Source organism: Sciurus vulgaris (assembly GCF_902686455.1).
Source record: "Sciurus vulgaris genome assembly, chromosome: 16".
In the NCBI taxonomy this organism is placed as follows: Eukaryota; Metazoa; Chordata; class Mammalia; order Rodentia; family Sciuridae; genus Sciurus; species Sciurus vulgaris.
Window position 1 is genome coordinate 5,382,215 of NC_136477.1, and position 15,639 is coordinate 5,397,853.

The following is a 15,639-nucleotide window of genomic DNA, read 5'->3' on the forward strand; positions in this document are numbered from 1 at the left end:
CCTGGTTCAGGGGTGCCTGGGGGCAGGACCAGAGATGGAGTGATACCCACGACGGTAACCAGCTCCCTACTGCTTTAGGCTTCCCAGAGGAATCCTGAGACCCCGGAGCAGATGTCCCCCCAGCCAGCGAGCGTTTGGGTGCAACGGAGCTGGTGTGCTTGGGTTCTTCCCTACGCTTCTTTCCAAGTCCTTGGCTAAAAACTCAGCGGGTGCAGTGCAACTGCCCACGGGAATGAGAAGCCATTCCTTGAGTGTTTTGTTGTAGCTGTCTTCCCTTTACCTTTTACCTGTTGGTCTGTTGAGATGGCTAGCAGAGAGAGTAAAAAGTTTCTCAAAGTTTTAACACGGAAGTAAGGCCAGAAGCAAAGCTTTTCCCTCTTTGCCTTGTTCTCAGGGAAGTGGAACTCCAGACTAGCTTTGAGGGGTCCCTTCTCTTCTCCTTAACCACAATTCCCGAATGTGTGTACAGTCCTGTAGGCGAGAATGATTTGGGGATGGTTTTTGCAGGTATCCTGGTGAATGATTAATCCTGAAACTAGGAGGAAGAGTCAAGAGGATAAGTTTGAGTGTCACATCAGACCTGAGTTCTGGTCTTAGTTCCACCACCTCTTGGTCATGTAACTTCATCAAGCCTGTCTCTTCCATTTTAAAAATGGGAAAAAGGATGAGTTGGGGATTCAGTTGGACAATTATGTGTAAGGTGCACCGGCAGAGTGCCTGGCATGGTGCATGCCCAATATAATGTTTTATAACCTCTGCTAGGTACCCAATGCCAGACCTGTATTTTTAGGTTAACATTCCCAGTACTAAAGGGTCCAGAAAATTTGAGCATCTTTGGTGTCTTGAACTGGGTCACGGTTTACACTTATCAATATTTTGCTATTTCTGTGGGTCATTGAACCCTTCTGAGGAAATACAAAAATGAAGACATTTGTTCTAGAGTGAATAAGAGCAAACAGCCAGAAGGCATAATTAATTTTATTCTTGTAAAGGCAATTTGTTTTGGTTTTGTATGGCTTATTTCATTTTTAAATTGCATAGGATAGAGAAATGGAAAAGATGCTGTAATTCTCTCTCCTTTCTTTTCCTTCTTTCTTTCTTTACTTATTGGTAAATTGACTTGGGAATGCCCCCACTTTGCAAACTGAAGAGGTACATATGTTGTTTCTCATGAATAGCTGTGGTATAATTTTCATTCTTGTCACAGAGTAGCAATTAAGGCCCCAGCCACTGCACTTGTTGTCACCAGCCCCAGGGACTCAGGCTGTGGTAACCAGCTGTGCCTCCCCGGGTGTTTACCTACCACATGTTTAACATAGTTCTGATCTTGTGTCAAGGTCTCCTTGGTTCTCATATGCTGGGTCATATTTCCATTTCTTTAAACTCCATCTGTGACTTTTGAAACCTTTTCACTTCCAGCTATCTTAAATAATTTCAAGCCCAAAGACCTCTGATAAGTCCAGCCAATCATTGTTTCTTTGTCACTTGTTAAGTAAACTTCACTTTCCCCCTGAAAGTGATCAAGAGCTGCTGTTTTTGAAAACCCTCTCTCCGGGTGCAAAACAGTTCCAGTCTGTGGCTCTGGAGCTGCCCATAGGAATTTGTTTGGAGGAGGAAGGCAGCTCCTAGGGAGGTGGGGGTGGGGGGAAGGAAACTGGTTAAAATAATGTCTTCCTGGGGGTCTCAGCTGCAGCTATGCTTCATTTTTGTGTTCAAATCAAGTTGTGTATACTAAATTCAGTTTGCTTGCTTGTTTTTTAGATGTACAGGTAGATTCATAGTTTCAACCAAGCATAAAGTTGTAGTTGGTTATGTTCAAAGTAGCAAATATACTAATTTGTGATCAAACCTTGAAAAAATATTCTAAAGGTTCACCAACAGCTTAACACATTGTAAATAGTTACATTTTGAATTATTTCACTTTTTAAATGTAACAGCTTCATTAAGATATAGTTCATGTACCATAAAATTCATTTTTTAAAAATGTACCACTGGAGATTTTTTAGTGTATGTAACAACTGTCATCAATATCTAATTCCAGCACATTTTATCAGTTCATTAATCTTATGAGTGGGATTCAGAAGGAGAGAAATTCAAAGAGGGTGTCAGTTGGAGCAAGCAGCCCCTCCATTGGAACATGGGATTGAGGAAGGAGAGGACCACGTCAAATTCTTGGCAGGCGTCCAGCATAATCCTGCATACAAGGACATCCCGGTTACGCAATGTTTATGGATAACTCTAATTTGCTGAGGTTTGTTTATAGAGTAAAATTGAATCTAGAAAGAATAATAAATCATAAAGTCATGCAAGGTAGGGGGTTCATGTACTCAGTAATCCCTTTACCAGGGTGAAACGGAAAGTGAGTGACCACATATAATGTAGAGCAAGAATCTGAGCATCCGTTTACGACGGCAGAAGCAGTGAGGGAACAACTCTGTGGTGTTCACACCACCAGGCTAGGGTGATTAGTACTGGGCCCCTGTGACCCTCGTGGTATCCACTTGGGGAGTCTTAACTGAAGAACTCTTAAGAGAGATGGGAAGACAGGAAAATTGGGATCCTCTTATAATGCTGGTGGGAATACAGAATGGTGCAGTTGCTTTGGAAAACTGTCTGCAGATCTCCAAAAGCTTGAACACGGGATGAACATACAACCCAGCAATTCCAGCTTAGGAATATGCTTGAGAAGAAGGAACCCATAGGGCAACCAAATCCCTGACTGATAGCCCTTGGCTTAACCATGGAGTTACATCCTGATGAACCCATTGTTAAATTGAAGATATTTATAAGTTGAAAATTCATTAATACATCTAACATAAAGTCATTGTACAATTTCTGCTGAATGCATACTGCTTTTGCACAATCAAAATTGAGAAATTGAAATTGAACCATCACAAGTGGGTGATGTTCATAGCAGCATTCCTTCAAATTCTGTCCCATATCCAAACTCATTTCCACTGTGCCAGAAACAACCCGGATATCCATCTTGCAGTGGATAAGTAATCTGTACAATGAAATATTATTGAGCAGTAAAAAGGAGTGAAGATTCAATACATGGATGAACCTTGAGAGCAATATGCTCAGTGAAATCCCCAAAAGGCCAGATCATGTGACCACTTACATGAAGCATCTGAAACAGGCAAATCCATGAAGACAGTAAGCAGATTTGTGGTTGCCAGGGTCTGAATGGGCAGAGTGGGGATGACAGCCAAGGGGTTCCAGATTTCTTTTTAGTGTAATGAAAACATTGTAAAATTGGTGGTGATGGATGCACAACTCTGTGAATATACTAAAGGGAGAGGTAGGAAGAAATCTAGGAGCATAGTGGAAATGTGTTTGTACGTGGTCAGAATTGGAAGGAATGACTTGAGACTGAGTAGCCGGAGGTTAAGGGGGTAAAGCTCAGAGAACTCCAAAGACAAAAGAAGCAACCCCATCACAAATGGCATGGTCCTTAATCATTGGCCTGGACAGATTGCCTCCTCTGTCAGACACTGTGGCCAGGCACTGGTGGTAAAGTAATGCATAGACTCAGTCCCCTACCAGGGAGGAGACGGTCATTAGGTGTGTGCACACTGTCCAGCCTGGCAGGGGCATGGAGAGGGTTCTGTGGGCGAAGCCCCAGCACAGGCAGGAAAGTTCTCTCAAGCCACAGTGGTGGACTGAGTCTCAGCAGCTGCTGGCAGATGAGGAACATGCGTACAACAGCTGGAAGTCGGGAACCAGCAATGTGCCGTTAATCTAGTAGCACCAAAACTGTTGTTTTCTGGTCTAGACTGGCATGCTGTTGTAGAGGAGTCTATGGTTGTTTCTGTCGGGAGTAGAGGATGACTCAGGAAGGGCAGAGGCAGGGAACAGGGAGGCCTTATTGGTAGTGACCTGGGCAGAGGACAGAATTCAGGTCTATTTGAAGATAGATGTGACAGGGCTTGGGTGACAGTGTCGGGGAGAGAGGAGTGTCCTCCAGTTGCTCTAGGGGATGTGAGCTGGGCCAGGTAGATGCAGGACCAGAGGTTGTCTGCTGGGACAGATCTTTCCAGGTGACATGGTACCTGCAGCCTATGGGTACCACCATCCATTGGTACAATCAGCTTGTACCCTTCTCTAAAGTGTATTTTGCAGTGGGGAGGCAGAAATCTGTGCTCTGCTCCAGAGCACAGATCTCCCACCTCCACTCCATCCTAGGGTTATTGTTCTTTTTTTTGTTTGTTTGAACCCAGAGGTTCTCTGCCACTGAGCTATATCCCCAATCCCTTACCTTTTGAGACAGGGTCTTGCTAAATTGCTGAGGTTGGCCTCACACTTATGGTCCTCCTGCCTCAGCCTCCCAAGTTGCTGGGAGTTGCTGGGACTACAGCCTTGTTTATAGTACTTTGGGATGGAGGGGGCAGGGCAGAACAATGTTTAGAGTGCCCCTGCTGCCAGCTGGAGGCTGGTGGAGGAGGGAGGCAGAGAACCTGGCAGCTGAAAGATGCAGAATCCATCAGAGATGGAAACTAAGTAAACCTGATGGCAGAGCAGTGATCTGGTTAATGTGCTTATGTAACTAGAGGCGGAGACCTCCAGTGGCTTCCGAGTCCTTGCAGGTCTCAGGCTGCCCTGTCCACACCTGACAGGTGTCAGCACATTGTTCATGGAGAGTGGAATGTCTCTTTAGAGACTGCAAGGACATACCAGTCTCTTCTCTGTTCTGTTATTTATGGCTGGCCTCCGGACACGTTGATCTGTGAAAACAGCATGACTGGCATGGTGGGCAGAGTAATGAATGGCCCCCAAGGACATCCACAGGCTAGCCCTGAAAACTGAAAACATGTGCCCTCGCACGACAAAAGGGACTTGACATTGTGATTAAGTTAAGGGTCTTGAGATAGGGGATCATCCTGGATTATCCAGGTGGCCCAGTTTCATCACAGGGTCCTCATAAGAGGGAGGCAGGAGGGTCAGAGTCAAAGAGAGACTGGCGGACCCTGCGCTACTGGCTATGAAGGTGGAGGAGGGGGCCACAGCAGAAGGATGCAGGCAGCCAATAGAGATGGAGAAGGCGGGACACAGCCTCCCTGGAACCTCAGGAAGGAACCAGCCCTGCCTCTGCAGGATCTTAGACTCCTGATCTCAAGCATTGCAGGATAATAAATCGGTGTTGATTTCAGCCACCGATAGTTATTTGCTACAGCACCCTCAGGAAACTCACATTCCGAGTGTCTCATCCAAAACTGAAGGTCTTGAACTTCCAGACTTGACTTGGGAGTCCCTGCACTGGCCCTCTCTCCCAGCTTTCCTCGCAGCTTGGCCGCTCCTGGCGCTCTGGGCTGTGCTGTGCTGTCCCTCCTGCAGGCGCCTGCCCTTTCCCTTCCTCTGACCTGTCCAAAGGCGGCAGCAGGAGCTGGGGCACCCTCCTGTGGTGAGAGCCCTCCTTGACCCCACCCTCACTTCTCACCTGGGAACCGGGAGGTGCAGGGCTCCTCGTTTCCTGGGTCCGCGATGTGTGCGAGGCTGTGTCAGCGTGGGTGTTCGTGCATTCAGCAGGTAGCTGCTGTGTCACAGCTTCCAAAGGGGAACGCGGTGTAGCTATTACACAAAATTATTTTTTAAATTAAAAATAATTTAAAAAAATAACTCAGTGACAAACAAAGTGTGGTAATGAATGGCACAGAGGTCCACTTCAGAAATTTGAGGAACAAGTATAAGTCACATCTCGTAAACATATGCCACTAAATATGTCATTAGCTCCACCTCGCTTATTTCCTTTTAGGTCTCTTCCTCTTTCAGAGTTTTCTAAAAGCTCCAATCAAGGGGGGGGGCAACCCCCCACCACACACCTGGCTTCCCTACTTGCTGGGCAGAGGCCTGTCATTCACGGCCCTTTTAAAATCGTAATGTTATCATTAACATAAAATCCACCCTCTTACAGTGTGCCGTTTGGTGGTTTTTAGTTTATTCACAGAGCTGTACAAGCTTCACTACTAATTAATTCCAGAAATTTTTCATCACTCCCAAAAGAAATCACATTCCTAGCTGTCATTTCCTGGTACACTGTCCTCCCAGCCCCTGGCCAGTGCCACCCTGCTCTCCATCTCTGGATTTGTCTATTCTGGGCATTTCAGATCAATGGAAGTCTACAATCTCTGTGGCCTTTTGTATCTGGCTTTTGTAGCATAACATGTTAAGACTCATCCAGGCCTGAATTTTGCTGTTTCAATCTGTAACAACATGAATGTTGAAGCAGTAGTGACAGGGACGTGCCAGAGGGGAACACAGCTGCCCCAGGGCCGCATCAGTTTCACTTGGTTGCCTTTATCCTGTGTCTCTGACTGTGGTTGATTCTTCCTTGTCCTGACTCTGGGAGACAGCAAGTTAGCTCCTGGCTTGAAGGGCTTCTTTGCCAGGTCCTGCACTGTCCCATAAATACTTCCTGTTCATCACTGTAACACACACCTAAGATAAACCAACTCATAGGGGAGCTTTGTTGGCTCACAGTTTCAGTGGGTTCAGTCCATGGTTGCTTGACCTGTTGCTTTTGGGCCTGTGGTGGCATAGTACCTCATAGTGGAACAGTCGGGGAGTAAGCTGCCAGGAAACAGAGAGAGAGGAAGGGGCCAGGCCCCAGCCCCTCCAGGGACATGCCCCCGTGACCTAGCTGCCTCCCTCTAGGCTCCACCTCTTAAAGGCTCCACCACTCAACATAGGGGCCTTTGGGAAACACTTAGAGCCAAATTCTTGCAGTTCTGAGGGTAGAACACTGAAATCAAGTGTCTGCAGGATTGGACCCTCTCAGAAGGCACTGGGGAAGAATTCTTCCACGGCTCTTCCGGCTTGCAGAAGATAGCCCGTGGGCTGGGGAGATAACTCAATTGGTAGAGTGCTTGCCTTGCAAGCCCAAGGCCCTGGGTTCAATCCTCAATACCGCAAAAAAAAAAAAAAAAAAAAAAAAAAAAAAAAAAAGGTAGCCCATGACCAACCTCTCCAGTCTCTGCCTTCCTATTCACTTGGTCTTCTCCTGTCTGTCCCCCCATGTCTGTGTGTCTTGCTGTGTCTCAGTCTCCCTCTCCTTTTTCTACAGAGACACCAGTCATTGGATCTAGGCCCATCCATGCAAAACTGAAATTGCTCCTCAGGATCCCTAACCAAGACATCCCCACAGGCTCTATTCCCACTTAAGGCCACATTCTGAGGTTCTGGGTGGATATGAAAGTGAGGTGGGCACTATTCAGCTGAGCACAAGAACCTTCTATTGCAAATGACTCTTAAATGAGATGAAGTTTACTAGTTATTAGTACTCACTTCTTATGTTCTTTATAGTGCATATCAGTTTTTCAATACTTTGAAGTTAAAGTAAACGGTAAACTTGGGCTCATGCAGGAACCAGTTAATCGCAAAAAAGAAAGAAGAAAGCTCTTGGATTCTTTCTGGAAAGCTTTTGAATCTATTCTCTGAAGATAAACTTGTTATAAAGTATAAATAGGTACCTGATATTATTTGTCAAATGTTCGGCCATTTGTCTATACTCTATGTAACTGTTCTCTCCCTGGGCATTCAAATGCCACTTTCAGCAAACACAAATGTTAATGTGGGTGCGGTGGCATGCATCTGAAGTCCCAGCTGCACAGGGAGATAACTAGATGGCTAGGAGGATGACTTCAGCCTAAGAGTTCAAGGCCACCTTGGGCAACATAGTGAGACCCCCATCTCAAAACAAACTAAAAAGTTTTGTAGATCTAAAAAAGGAAAGAATTGTACCAGTCATCCTTCCCTGCACCTAGCTTACAATCTGACCTTGAGATGCAGGATATATTAAAATAAATTCAAGCTCACACCATTGAGGTTGTAAATGGAATACTAATGAAGGTCTTTGCAAGGTTCTGGAATTAATAGTTAACACCCAGCATTCCTAAGATGATGGGGAACTTGAGATGCACAGAAAACAACCTCTGTGCCACCTGTTTGCCACTGGCATAGGCTGTTTCAGGACTCTGGGATTCACTGATGACTCCCCAGTTAATCCACGTGGGCTTCCTCTATCGGGATCCCTTCTGCACTTCAGACATAGCAGGAGTTCCCCTGCGGCTGAAGCCACCTGCAGGGCTGTGGAGAAGAGGCTTTTCCTTCCAGGACAAGCCAGTTTGGTTGTAGACTTGGGGATCAGCCAACTTTTACTGCAGAGACCCGGGTAGTAAATATTTTAGGCCTTGCAGACCAGGTGGCTAATCAACCCATACAACAGGCTCATGCGTTTGAGCTTGTTTCTAGGCCATGGCTGTGTGGCTTTGTAAGTGTGGTAAGGCCACAGGTTAGGGACTGGAGGTCCTCATCCGCCTCAGGTCTGTCTGTCCTTACAGGGACCCTCTTTACCCTGTGGTGCATTTTGTAGGACAATGATGATCTTGCGTGGTATTTGTAGGTCAGGGAGGTGGGGGTCAACATGACCCACCCTGCCCCAGTTAAACAGTGAGACTTAGAGTTGTTCAAGCCCCTGCTTTGGAAGATGGCCTCAGCCGACCTTGGGCAGGTTCAGACTGGAAACATTGGTGAGTCTTCCAAGTTCCCTACCCATCCCATTCCAGTTATCTTCTTCCAGAAATTCAGTGCCCTTGGATCATTTCCCAACGCATTGAAGCAAAACGGTTTTTCTTCTGGGTTTCTATGACATGCTTTTTGCCCTGCCTCCCCCTGTGACAGAAGTTTCTTATCTGCTGAAAGAAAACCCACTGGCCTCCATCAAGTGTTTGATTTCCTCTGTCCTCTGTACGGCCACCTCTGCTAACATTTGCACTTTATTTCTCACATTAAAATTGTCTTTTATTTTTTAAAAAAATAAGGCCAGAGGGTTTTCCAGAAGATTTCAGATGTGTAATAGCTACACCTGAATTAATCTTTTCAGAATCAATTGTTTTCATTAAAATGTTTTTTTGCCATGTCATTTTGATTTCTGCATAGCCAGTTACTTTGACATAATTGTTTAAAAGATGCCCAAAGGAAAGCCGGCTGCCCTTCCTAGGAGGGCCCAGCGGGCGGAATTGTTCTGCTGAGACCCAGCCGTTCAGCTCCAGCTTCGTTGCAGGTCAAGAGAAGTACTGTCCACAGGCGTCTGCTTTCCCAGTGGTGGAATACCTGAGTGACCTCGAAGGTCCTCCGTCCTGATTCTAGAAAATTGTGTGAAACATGAGCCAGAGGAAGTGAATAAGCTCCAGGACAAGCCTGGGCAGTTCAGGGCCACCTCCACCCCATTCTTGGCCTTTTGTACTTTTTTTTTTTTTTTCCAGATATGGTAAAAATGAGATCACACACCAAGCTTGTCTTTCTTCTCAGTCCCTCTCTGGCCTTGAGACGGAACTCTTGCCTCCTGATTAGATTTGCCCCTTTCCAGACTCCCTTTGCAGGGCCGCTTCCTCCATGGCTGGTCTCTTCTTAGCAGTGGTTCTTACCTCTTCATCCTGGGCGAGCAGTTCCAGCACTGGCTTTGCTCATCAAAGCGATTCCAGACACCAAATGGAGCCAGTCTTGGGTCCCTTCTCCACCAACAGTCCTGGGATGGCCTGGGGGTTTGATGAGTGCAGGCAGAGAGGCAGACACCTTTTAGGCACACGTGGACTCAGCAGGGGTGTTTAGAACTGATCTCTTGGGAGGCCGCCTGGGTCCTGTCACCCAGGACGGCTGCAATAGAGGAGGTAGGAAGAGGTTCTGAAGTGTTGTTTAGCATTTGCCTTTTATGAACGCTGTCAGGTTCCTGGGAGGAAATCTTACGTCCAAGATGTGAGGAGCCCCAGCTCTGAGGTTCAGGTCTCCAGAATGGGTTACATCCCTTTAAAAAGCCATTTTAACCATTTCCCATGCATGATTCAGTGGCGTTAAGCACATACACATCGTTATACGACCATCCCCACCAAATGAAACCACCCATGCTAGGTGCTAACCCTGCCCCCAGCCCTTGGTACACACTGTTCTATCTCCTGCCTCTATGGATCCGGCGGTTCCAGGGACCTTCTGTGAGTGGACTTGTGCTGCTTGTCCCAGCATGGCTCTTGGTTCACTGAACGTGGTGTCCTCAGCATTCAGCCATGTGGTGCCAGGTGTCAGCATTGCCCTTTAAGGCTGAATAATATTCTAGCAAGCGTGTTTATTGTGGGAGGTGGGTATCACACTTCACCGGTTTTTCTGCTGGTAGAGGATTAGGCTGTGTCCACTTTCTGGCTGTTGTGAATAATGCTGCCATGAACATGGGATACAAACACCTGGCTGAGTCCCTGCTTCAGGTGACCCTGCAGAATGCAGTTTACGAGGCAGGCTAGATTGAGGAACGCAGAAGCCAGCACAGATCCTTGTGGAGAAGTCCTTAGCCCCTCTGGAAGGTGGACATCAAATCCAGCTGGCCAGGAAATGGAGTTGACCGTGTGAAATGGACAGCCATCATCAGGTCCTGTACATGCTCTTGGGGGCAGGCGAGGCAGGACAGATGCTGAGCTAATCATCCTGTAGCCAGGCTTGTAACTAGGCAGGTAAAGTTCTCGAAGCTACTTATTAGTGCACTGGTTCCAGCAGGAGGTCACCACTGGGGTGGTTTGCTTAACATGTCAGTGAAAAAGATAAGGATGTAAGAAGCTTCCATATCAGAAGTAAAGATGACAAACAACCAGAGGGGCCTTTCCATCACATGGCAGAGTCAGGACCCAAAGATCTCGGTGACTGAAGCAGTTGGCTAAAGCACATTAGAAGGTCTCAGTGTGATGCACATTTAGACTCCCGTGCCTGGGTCTAAATCCAGTTATCCAACCTGGACACAGTTGACTTTGGGACCGGGTCATTATGGTGGGCTGTACTCAGCACCACAGGGTATGGGACAGCATCCCTGGCCTACTCCTCTTCTACACCAGGAGCACCCTCCTCCCTGGTGGTAACAATCAGAAATGCCCACAGAGGGGCTGGGGGTACATCTCAGTGGTGAAGCATGGGCTTAGCATGCTGGCTGCTGGTTGGGAACTACTGGCCTAAATAAGCCACTATGTAAATATGCAGTGGGGGAATGGACCTAATGACAGCTTATGAGAAAACATCTTAAGGCTTTTAGTTAATAATAAAAATAAAAAAATAGTCTGAGCCAGTGGCTGTGATGCAGTAGTCCTTCCCCTTGTTCCCCCAAATAAATGACTAATGTAATTTGACTGCTGTAGTACCTTGACCTCTCTCAACAAAGCCAGACCCTCAGGACAGTTAACTCCATCTCATCCCGATTAATCCCTCCATAAAGCTGCCCGTGAGCTCTGGAATGTCACCCACTTCTGGGCTGCAGGTATCTTCCTATGCCCAGATTTCCATCTCCCAGCCGTGACTTTGAGTTCTCATGGGGGCAGGGGCTAGACCCCCACCTACAGTGGAACTGAACTTGCCACCTCTGCCTTGCCCAACCCAAGGCTGCCCCAGTCTCCTCTCTTCACTGCTCCCAGCCACAGGCCCGGGTGCCCCAGCAGCCTCCTTAGCTGTTCCCAAGACCACTAGCAGCACCTTCAAATTCAGTCCCCATGCCACTGCATTTCCAGAAGCCAAGTTCAGCCACTGCTCTGCATAAACCTCTGTGGCTTCAGCTTCAAGGAGAAAGCATCAACTCCACGGGCCCCGAAGGCCCCCAATTGTACCTTCCCAAACAAGGACTCCTGTCCACTTAGTGGACCCCAGACCAGGGATCTCCTGGACATCCCCTCCCTCTCTCTAGTGAACATTGTCCAGCAGCATCATGTAGCAGGCCCGTGCCAGTGAGGAACAGCACAGAGCCCCCACCTCCCAGAGACCCCTCCTCAGTACACAAATATCGTACAAATTCACCTGCTGGGTAAAAAGTCTCTGTGACCCCCAATCAATATTCGGGTACTTTCTTGGTCCTTCATACGTGTGTACAGAGTGGGAACTGTCCCCAGGCAGGTCCCAGTTGAGGGGGTGCCCGGGCCACCTGCCTTCTGGCTTTCGCTGTCCTGCCCTCCTCGAGGTCTGGGGTGCCAGGTGTTAGCCCTTCTGTGCTTTTCACTGGTGATTTTGATATTGAACGCGGCTCCCAAGCATAGTGCTCAGGCACTATCTGGTGTCCCTTACAGCAAGTGGGCTGCAATACACCTCACAGAAACAATGTGTTCACCAGAGAAGCTTCACCTGGGCACGGGTGGCAGCACTGCTGGCCACGAGTCCAACATGGATGGATTAACGGTGAATATTAAATAAGGCTTCTTTTAGCAGAAACATGAAACAAGGTCAAGTATTGATAGGGTGACAAAAACCCGGTGAGGGGAGGCTGGCAGGAGCCCACCCCCCTTCCCCTGGGAGGTGGTACAGTGCTGGCTGACTCACTCTGCCCAGTGCCTCTGCAGACAGCCACCAAGAACACGGAGAGAACTGGCTCAGAGTGCTAGCAGGAAAACTGAAGCCAGGCGGGAGGGGGCCTGTGTTTCAAATAGGGCAGTCCCGGGGCCTCCGTGACCCACAGGGTGGGACAGGCAGAAGGTGCGGTCGCCAAGCCCTGTTCTTTCTACACCACTGTTGATTCTGGGTGGCATAAAAAAACCACTGCCATGCTCTTTGAACTTTTTTGTGATTTTTATTTTGAAAGAATTTTAGGTAGTTTTTAAAGAGATTGTGCAGCGCTCCTGCGTGCCCTTCCCCCAGCCTCCCGCTGTTACCTTTTGTTATTATTTGAAAGCCCGCGGAGGGCAGGGCCTAGGAGGGCAGGGCCAGGACTGAGGGGCAGGGCCAGGAGCCTCCTGCCTGAGGAGGCAGCACACCACCACCTGGGGCAGAGACGGCACCTCTCTGGGGGCCCTTCCCGCGGACACCACCGCCCCAGATGAGGGTTTCACCATCTTAACTGGTTCTGAACCGTGAAGCTGTATCCCCTTGAGAAGGTGGGCAGCGCATCGCCTGAGCCAGAGAGCCTGCTCTCATGCTGTGTGGCGTCACTGCAGGTCCCCCAGGTTCTGAGAGCACTGCTTCCTCTTGAATCAGAGTTGCAGAGTTTCAAAGAGAATGGCCTCCTTGTGGGTAAGGGCAGGTCAGGCGACAGCGGCCCCACAGCATTTGTGCGGCTGTTTACAAGGGCGAAATCCAAGATATTCCTGTGAGCCCGACATTGCCCCATGCTGCGTCCAAGTCCCTAGTATCTTTGAAAAGAAAAATAAACATAATTAAAATCTTTAAAAACAAAACAAAACAAAACCACAGGAGCCTAGCCAGCATGGGGGCACAGGCTTGTGACCAGGGGGTGTGGCTCGGCGGTGTTCCTCCTGCCTCATGGGAGAGGCCCTGGGTTCTCCCAGCACCTTTTCCTCGTGTCAATCTTCAGCTCACCTCATGCTGCTGAGGAAGGAGGGTGGGATTCAGCCAGGCGTCTGTGGGTGAAGGGTTCACAGCACAGGCACCCTGCAGGACCCTGCTAGGCAGCTGGCTGGTTTCAGGCCCAAGGATGTTCCATGTGGTTCTTTTTTTCTCCTAAGATGATACACCTATAGCAGTTTGCCTTGTTTGCTTCTTGTCTTTATTAAAGAAGAATGAAGCTGTGTGTGTAAGACTTCAGTTTAGAGAAAACGCCACGTTGGTGTTTGTTACGGTTTCCATCTTGAATGTCCCCACAGGCCCGCGTGTTCAAGCCTTGGTCCCAGCCTGTGGAAAGCGTGGGACCTTCAAGAGATAAGGCTGGTGAAGCTAGGTCATGGGGACGTGCCCTTGAAGGGACTGTGGGACCCTGGCCCCCTCTCCCTCTCTGCTTCCCAGCCACCTTGAGGGGAGCAGGCCTCTGCCACGTGCGCCCGCTGTGACACACTACGCCAGGGCCAACTGACCCTGGACTGAAACCTCAAGCCACACACCAACACGAACATTTCCTCCCTTTAGGTTGATCATAACGTGAAGCCATTCTGTCACATAACAGAAAACTGACTAAAGGCAGTATTGGATGTTAATTTTTTAAAATGTCTTATATATCAGTGGAATAATTAAACTAATGTGTATACTCCCACTTAAAAAAAAACTTCGAAATTAAGGTTAAGAATGATGAGGGAATTAGGGGGCTGGGGAGACAGCTCAGTTGGTAGAGTGCTTGCCTTGTAAGCATAGGGCCTTGGGTTCAATCCCCAGCACCCAAAAAAAAAAAAAAAGACTGATGAGGGAATCAGAGCGTGCAATCCTGTGATCATGGCGCAGGAAGGGGAACGTTAGAGATTGCAGTTTGACTGAGGAGCAGAAGGCGATCAAGGCCAAGCATCCTCCAGTCCATCGGAAGTGTGACTGAGTAGAAGGCTCGCTTCTCTGTTCAAATATGGGCACACGAGCATACCTGACTTCTCGCCTGCAGCTTCCCTCCTCACCTTCTACCTTGCTCCAGAGGAGCTTCAGGCATCAACTTATTGTGCCCTGTGTGCGCCCTATCTTGTAGTATCTTTTGGATTTGTCCTAAAGGGTTCTAAAAGGAATAGGCCACCTGGCTTGGGAGTCAGGAAACCTAGGCTTCCACACTTACAGTTTCTTGAACAACTTCCACAAGTGCCTGATCACATTTGAGTTTTACCAGTGTGCTAATTATAAAGATTTGGATCTTATAGCAGATGTCCAGTTACATGCATGGGGAGATACTCTGGAGAAAGCATTTGAGCAGTGTGCAATGGCCATGTTTGGTTACATGACAGATACTGGGACTGTGGAACCCCTCCAAACGATAGAAGTAGAAACCCAAGGGAGATGACTTATAATCTCTGTTTCACTTTTTGGACAGGTGGCTTTATAAGTTCAGTGCTGATGAATTCTTCATACCCCGGGAAGGAAAAGTACTTCATATTGATCAAAGAAATTTTAAATTGCATTCAATTGGGTGGGGAGAAGAATTTTCAAGCACCCTCAGGGAATGAAAGTCAAAGCAATAACATATGCAGCAATACAGGTCTATAATGAAGAGAAGCCAGAAGGTTTTGTGATAGTTGATATTTAAGACACAGAGAGAGAGAGAGAGAAAAGAAAAGGAAAGAAAGATGAACTCCTATGAAGAACTTTTTCAAAATCCTCCTTTTGAGAAGATCAGTGATTTGATTTCTGTGGTATCTTGATAAATGGGCATTTATGCATCAGGTATTTTTAACTTAAAGTGTGACTTTCAGAAATGGAAAATCAGAGCAGAGCCTTGGTCTGTGTTCCCTACACATTCAGACTTCGAAGAATCGTTTAGTGCTTGAGGGCAGTTATGTTCCCTCCTGTGCTCATTCCCTGCTATGGCGCAAGTACCCAGGTTCTCCTAATGCAGTGACAGCCCTCCAGTTGGTCCCAGAAGGGATCACTGACAAGTGACAGTTGGGATAGAGTCCAGTTTGGAAAAAAAGAATAATATGAGAAAATAACATTTCTTTACCTAGAAAAAAAAATGATGAGGACTGGGGATGTAACTCACTGGGTGAGGCTCTGGGATTTATCCCCAGCACCACAAGAAGAAAGGGAGCGGAGGGAGGGAGAGAGAGGAGAGAGGAAAGAGGGAGAGAGAGGAAGTGAGAGAGGGAGAGAAAGGAGAGAGGGAAAGAGGAGAGGGAGAGAGAGGAGAGAGGGGGAGAGAGAGGAGAGAGGGGGAGAGAGAGGGAGAGAGAGGAGAGAGGGAGAGAGAGAGGAAGGGAGAGAGGGAGAGAG

The 15,639-nt window shown here is 47.8% G+C and overlaps 1 protein-coding gene and 1 pseudogene across 4 annotated transcripts in view; both read left to right on the plus strand.

Moving 5' to 3' along the window:
• The window catches only part of ARHGEF18 (Rho/Rac guanine nucleotide exchange factor 18), a 74,865-nt gene that overhangs the window by 27,706 nt on the left and 31,520 nt on the right, over positions 1-15,639 (plus strand). The window lies entirely within an intron of this gene.
• Positions 13,359-15,377, plus strand: LOC306646074 (protein archease-like; annotated as a pseudogene). The gene has a single exon. The product of its transcript is annotated as a protein archease-like (transcript).